General features: G+C 44.0%; 1 long non-coding RNA gene across 1 annotated transcript; it reads left to right on the forward strand.

Annotated features, from left to right (window-relative positions):
• Positions 1 to 3248: 3248 nt before the first annotated feature.
• Positions 3249 to 4394, forward strand: LOC113110437 (uncharacterized). The gene is made up of 3 exons (XR_003293133.1): positions 3249 to 3594; positions 3740 to 4170; positions 4262 to 4394. It is a non-coding gene; the product is annotated as an uncharacterized LOC113110437 (long non-coding RNA).
• Positions 4395 to 6983: the final 2589 nt, after the last annotated feature.

The raw sequence follows: 6983 nt of genomic DNA on the forward strand, positions 1-6983 counted from the left end.
TCACCCAAGGCCAATCGTACCGCCAACAGTTCTCTATTGCCGAAGTCGTAGTTACGTACTGCAGGGCTGAGACGACAAGAGAAGACTGCACAAGGGTGGAGCTTCCCATCGTGGAGGGAACGCTGAGACAGGACTGCGCCAACCCCGACGTCTGAAGCATCAACCTCAACAATGAATTGGGCCTCAGGATCTGGAACCAACAGAACAGGTGCAGAGACAAAACGGGACTTTAAAATGTCAAAGGCTACCTGCGCTTCCCGGTTCCAGCTGAAGGACACCTTAGAGGAGGTTAAGGCTGTGAGCGGTGCAGCGATCTGACCAAAATTTCTGATGAATTTCTGATGAAAGTTGGCAAAACCCAGGAATCGCTGCAGAGCCTTCCGGGAGTCAGGAACCGGCCACTGGGCGACAGCTTCAATCTTAGCGGGATCTGGCTTGATCCCCTCCGTAGAAATAATGTGGCCAAGGAACGTAACTGACTCAGCGTGGAATTCGCACTTCTCCGCCTTGACAAACAACTGATTTTCTAGTAACCGCTGGAGAACCCGTCTGACATGCTGGGTGTGTAATTGGAGATAGGGAGAAAATCAAGATATCATCCAAATACACAAAGACAAATTGATTGATCATGTCACCCAACACGTTGTTGACGAGTCCCTGGAAAACGGCTGGAGCATTGGTAAGACCAAACGGAAGAACCAAGTACTCGTAGTGTCCCGAAGGAGTGTTAAACGCCGTCTTCCACTCATCCCCCTCCCGAATGCGCACCAAGTGGTAGGCGTTGCGCAGGTCTAACTTGGTGAAGACGCGAGCTCCCTGTAATAATTCAAAGGCAGAAGACATTAAAGGTAGGGGGTACCTGTTCTTAATATTAATGTCATTCAAACCTCTGTAATCAATACAAGGGCGCAGGGAGCCGTCCTTCTTCTGAACAAAGAAAAAACCTGCACCAGCGGGAGAGGAGGAATGGCGGATGAGCCCAGCTTGAAGTGACTCACGTATATACTTGTCCATGGCCTCTCTTTCAGGACCCGAAAGGGAATATAAACGACCCTTAGGCGGAGAAGAGCCCGGGAGAAGATCAATGGCACAGTCGTAGGGGCGATGGAGGGGTAGCGAGGTGGCCCGGGCCTTACTGAAGACCGCCCGAAGATCATGGTACTCCACAGGAACACCGGACAGGTCAGAGGGATCCTCCTGGGGAAGACAAGACACAGAGACAGGAGGAACAACAGCACCCAAACATGACACGTAACAAGACTGACTCCAGGCTAACATGGAATTGTTGACCCAGTCAATGTGAGGATTGTGTTTATGCAGCCATGGGTGTCCCAGAATTAAAGGGGCCTTAGGGGAATCAATAATAAACAACTCAATCAGCTCGCTATGGCTATCAGCAATATGAAGGTTTAACTTGGGGGTGATGTGAGTGATGGTGGTAAGGGGACGGCCAGCTAATGACCATGCTGATACGGGACTAACTAAAGGGATAAGTGGTATTCTCCATCGTTGGGCAGAAGCAGCATCGAGGAAGTTCCCCTCAGCCCCTGAATCCACAAGGGCGAGTCCAGCGTGAGATTGACTCTGGACGGAGAGTTGGAACGGCAGCTGAGTCCGTGCTGCAGGAGAGCTTGAACTAAGAACCGTGCCCACCAGGACGCTCCGCCTCACTGGTGGCCCCTGGCCCTTTAACTAATAGTGAAGAGCGAAGTGACCTCCCCCGCCGCAGTATAGACACGCCCCCGACGACAGACGCTCCTGCTTCTGTTGTGGTGTAAGCCGTATACGACCCAACTGCATGGGCTCCTCCTCCGAGGGCTGTCGGCCGTCTGAACTGGCTGAAGAGGACTCTAGGTGGCGCCACGGGGCGGGAGTTTGCCGTTGTTTGCGGCGGCGGCTGAGACGGCCCTCAATACGGAGCGCGAGATTAATGAGATTATCCAATTCCCGCGGGAGCTCTATGGCCGCGAGTTCATCTGAAATGGCGAAATCCAACCCCTCAAGAAAGCGGGCGCGCAGCGCTCCTCATTCCAGCCACAGGCCGCCGCTAAAGTCTGGAACTGGATGGCGTAGTCTGTGACAGAGCTCCTCCCCTGAGTCAGATGCGATAACTGGGCTGCCGCCTCGTCTCCCTGAGCTGAGCGATCAAATAATTTTGCCATCTCTTGACTGAAATCCGAGAAGGTTGCACAACAGGAAGCCCGCGATCTCCATACGGCAATCCCCCATTCGCGGGCACAGCCCGAAAGAAGTGTAAGTACGTACGCAACTTTGGCCTCTTCATTTTCGTAACGCCGGGGCTGCAGAGCGAACACCAGCGAGCACTGGGAGAGGAACGCTTGACAGACGTTAGGATCGCCATCATAGACCGGCGGATTGTTGGCATGAGGTTCGGGCTCATGGAACATACCGGTGTGGAGAACAGATCCGCTCGTTGCCTCTTGCCGAAGACCGTCCACCCATGCGAGGAGCTCGGAGACTCCGGCAGTGAGAGTGTCCACTTTCCGTGCGGTGGTGCCGAGCTGGGTGGCATGCTGTCCCAACAAAACTCCCTGCTGAACGAGAGCCGAGCGGAGTGGATCAGATCCCGCTGAATCCATGATCTGGTCAGACTGTTATGTCAGGGGAAATGGGAAGGATTCAAATGCGGGTTTACACAAGGCTTTATTTAAAGCAGAGGAGGCAGAGCAGATGAGTCACGTTCACTGGATTACTCGTAGTGACTGGATGAATAGTCGAAGCATATGAATCACAGCCGATGAGTAACGCTCCACGGTAATTCGTAGGACCGCTGAGACCGGAGTGATGACGACTGGAAGCTTCCAAGAGCTCTGCGCTTTGTAAGGACAGGCGCTTTTTAAGTACTTTTTTAATGACAATATGCTGATATGTTACGTGCATACCTAATCTTAGCTCTTAGAAGCTTAAATTGTTTTCATTTATTGTAACATTTGGATCCATTTTACGATGGACTTTTAATATGATGGATAACTGCATCCTTCCTGGTTATATGATGAATGTCTAAAATCTATATTATCTAGGATTTCTCACATAAAATCTGACATAAAAGTAAAGGTAAAATTGAAATTAAAATAATGTAAAAACAACAACAATAAAAACAATTTAAACCATAGCCAAATGCATATCATTGTTTTATTATAAATAATTTTTAACATCACTGAATGTTTCCCAACAACAAATAAAGAAAAAAGAAAAAAAAAAAAGAAAAGCCACAAAGCAAAAAACAAATGTTGTTCACTGGAGCACACAAGAAAAAAAGAACAAAGACATGGTAACCAGTACTATTATATTATGGAACAAATTTACATAAAAAAAATATAATAATTGCACAGTTCAATAAAAAATATTGCAATAAGGTACAAAATTTATCTTTGTAGAAACCAGATAATGAAAGCGACGTGACATACAGCCCAGTATGGTCACTGTTTCAAGCTTGTTTTCATTTTTCATTGTAAACAATTATTGATTAAAATTGTGCTATGATTTCAGGAGTGTCTTAAAACCCCTCTAAAACAGAGAGGAAGTTCCAAGAAAATTTCTAATGGAAGCTGCTGACAGAGATAGAAAACACAGGTGATTCGAGAAACCTTATTTAATAACTTCATATTTATTTTTTACAATATATCATCATGCATCTGTAAAATCTAAAAATCTTAAGTTTTTTTTGTATGTTTTCCATTTTACTATTTTTCTTTTCTGCATTCCCCCTATTCTCTAGTTTGTTTATCTCTAATAAGGAGCTGGAGGTCGTGGAGAGAGTGGAGAGCCGTGCTGGAAACATTCAGGGGTTGATGCTCATAAGTCCGGGGTAAATATACAGCATGCTGCTAACTCTCCCACCACCTCTACTCTGTGTGGTTATCTGCACAGGCCCGGTGTACCCAGGACGCGATCTTCCCAGATGTCCTTCACCCTATTTCACAGTGTAAGACATGAGCCAGGCCCTGGGCGACGACCTCTTCCCTCGTGTTCTTGATATTTCTGCACAGATACCCGCGATCCTGAAGTGTGAAGAGAGCCCCTAGAGCGGTCGTGCTTCACGCCGGGGTTTAACGACACCATGCTGCGGCAGACAGAGACACTGAAGAGGGACTTCAGGATGATCATCGTGTCAGGAACGGTTCCCACTTATAAATGAGGACACGAAAGGTTCAGTAGACTTGTTGCTTTAAATGAATTGTTTTTGTCATGGTGTAAAGAACATAATCAGCTATTTGTTAATATTTGGAATCTTTTTCAGGAGCATCCTAGGCTTTTTCGCGGTGATGGCCTGCTCCCAAGCAGAGTCGGAGTGGAGCTGCTCTCTGACAACATCTCCAGGAAACTTTTCTCCATATGACTAGTAAGTCAATTGTCAAATAACTGCTATGATGACTTTTGTTCTACCCACTTAAATTGAAGTGGTAAACTATCCCTTTAACAGTAGTGAAAAGGGAGCAACTTATAAAAAAAAAATAGTTGTTCATATATAATATATATAATTTATCATTTTGAAAGAAGCAGAATAAGACAATAACTATTTTTTCAGATACAGTAGGTTCACTTTACATATTTATTTAACATCTTTGTTGGTTAATATTAATGACTCGAATAGGTACTTTATTAGGAAAGTGATAAAAAATTATGTGAAATGTGGCCAAGTATGGTCACCCATACTCAGAATTAGTGCTCTGCATTTACACCGTCCAAAGTGCACACACAGCAGTAAACACACACACACACAGAGTAATATTATATTCCGGTCTAATCTTATTAACGAAGACGCGGCATAAATTTTGTCATAGTTTTTATCATCAGATATTAGTTTTAGCTTGTCAATGTCTCATCTTAGTTACAGAAAAATGTTTGTTCAAATATTTTTAGTCATCGCAAAATTCACACTGTGTTCCCCGAATAGTGAGGTCAAAGTATACAATCAATGCAGGCTTTAGAAAAAAAATCTGATTGTTATTAAACCAGAAAATAAGTTTGGGCTCATAATCATTAGATCACATGCACCCAAAGCAGTTATTGTAAATGAAATGATAACAGATAATAGTTTTGATGTACTCTGCTTGACTGAAACCTGGCTAAAACCAAATTATTATATTGGTCTAAATGAGTCTACTCCACCAAACTATTGTTATTAGCATGAGCCCCATCAGACTGGTCGTGGGGGAGGTGTTGTAACAATATATAGCGATATTCCCAATGTTACCCAGAAAACAGGATACAGGTTTAACTAATTCGAAAAACTTATGCTTAATGTTACGCTTTCACATATGCAAAAGAAATCAATTGTATTGCTTGGTCTGGCTACTAGGGATGTGACGAGACACTTATCCCACGAGACGAGATGACAGGTTTCCTGCGTGGTCTTAAAAAACCTTAAAAGCATTGAATTTATTAATTTGGAAATAATACCTTAAAAAGACTTTAAAAAGTCTTGAATTTTGATGTCTGGGTCTTAAAATTTGTGCTGTATGTAACTTCTTCGTATTGTAATTTTCCTCAAAATTTTCATTTGTCAACCACGATTATTTTGATTAAATGACTGTGGCGAGTGGGGCGGGGCCGAGGGACGTGGGAACAAGGAGTGAGGCCGGCGGAATGATTGGGAAATCAGCGACACCTGCGACCCACCGCCGGTCTCGAGTCCCACGTAGGAGATGGAAGGATATAAAACTGGAGCGACGAAAGTGAAGGATGAGAGAGGACTAGACCTGGGCCTTATTTTATGTTTGGCTTTTTATTTGCGCGCATCAGTCGTCCGTGAGGGGTTTTGCTTGTTTTGTGATTATTAAAGTTTCATTTTGATTGTCTGCCGGTTCCCGCCTCCTTCTTCCCGATGATTAGGAAGTATATTATTACAATGACGTAGTATAAATAAAAAATGGCTGAACCAATATTTGAGAACGCAACACAGCCCCGGGTCACAGTACAAAATACTGTGAACACGTGATGCCTTCAGTAAATGATGATCACGTGCTATAGAACCACAACCATAGACTGCAACACAACACAGACCTCAAGCAACAAGCAAAGGATAAGCGCGAAAAATCAACTAAAATCTCAGCATTCCACAGGAAAGGTTGACTGACGCCGTTATATTTCTAACGTTTGTTTTTACGTTAGCTAGCTACCAATTTCATTCTGAGGTTATGGGGAAATGTAAATTTAAGGAAGCGTGGCTGTATAAAAACAATTTTCGTCATTGGTTAAAACCAGTGAACAGCAAAGTTTTTGAGGCTTTTTGCACCATATACAAAAAAAGGATTCAGCAAGGTACAATGGGAATTAAGGCATTAGAGTCTCATGCCAAGTCGTCCAAGCACATGAACGCTCTCAATGGACAAAAACAAATCGCCTGCCTGTTTCAACCAACGAATGTTAGCCAGCCAGCTGCTAATGTGCCTGAAGTGGCAGCAGGAGCTAATGTTAGCCAGCTTGCTGCTAGTGCTGCATGCCCTCCAGCTATGTCCGCAACTAGAGTGGATCATCGCACAGCTTTTGGGTCCACACCAACAATGAAAGCCGAGGTGTTGTGGACTCTTAACCAGAGGTGTCAAGTAACGAAGTACAAATACTTCGTTACTGTACTTAAGTAGAAATTTGGGGTATCTATACTTTACTTAAGTAATTATTTTTCAGCCGACTTTTTACTTCTACTCCTTACATTTTCACGCAAGTATCTGTACTTTCTACTCCTTACATTTTAAAAATAGCTTCGTTACTGCTATTTCATTCCGGCTTGTTATCGTTCAGAGAGAGAGAAAGAAAAAAAACCTATCCAGATAAATCGCGCCATCAGGATGGAGTGAATTTGATTGTGGTTGGATGAGATACACATATACCATTCCGACACCCTATTGGTCCATACGCGATCCATCACACCTGCACATGACACAAATCACATCACACTGCATAGACAGTTTTGGGATCGTTTATCAAAAATATATTTCTTAAAAGTAGGTTGGAACCAG

Source organism: Carassius auratus, chromosome 10, assembly GCF_003368295.1.
Source record: "Carassius auratus strain Wakin chromosome 10, ASM336829v1, whole genome shotgun sequence".
NCBI classification, from domain to species: Eukaryota; Metazoa; Chordata; class Actinopteri; order Cypriniformes; family Cyprinidae; genus Carassius; species Carassius auratus.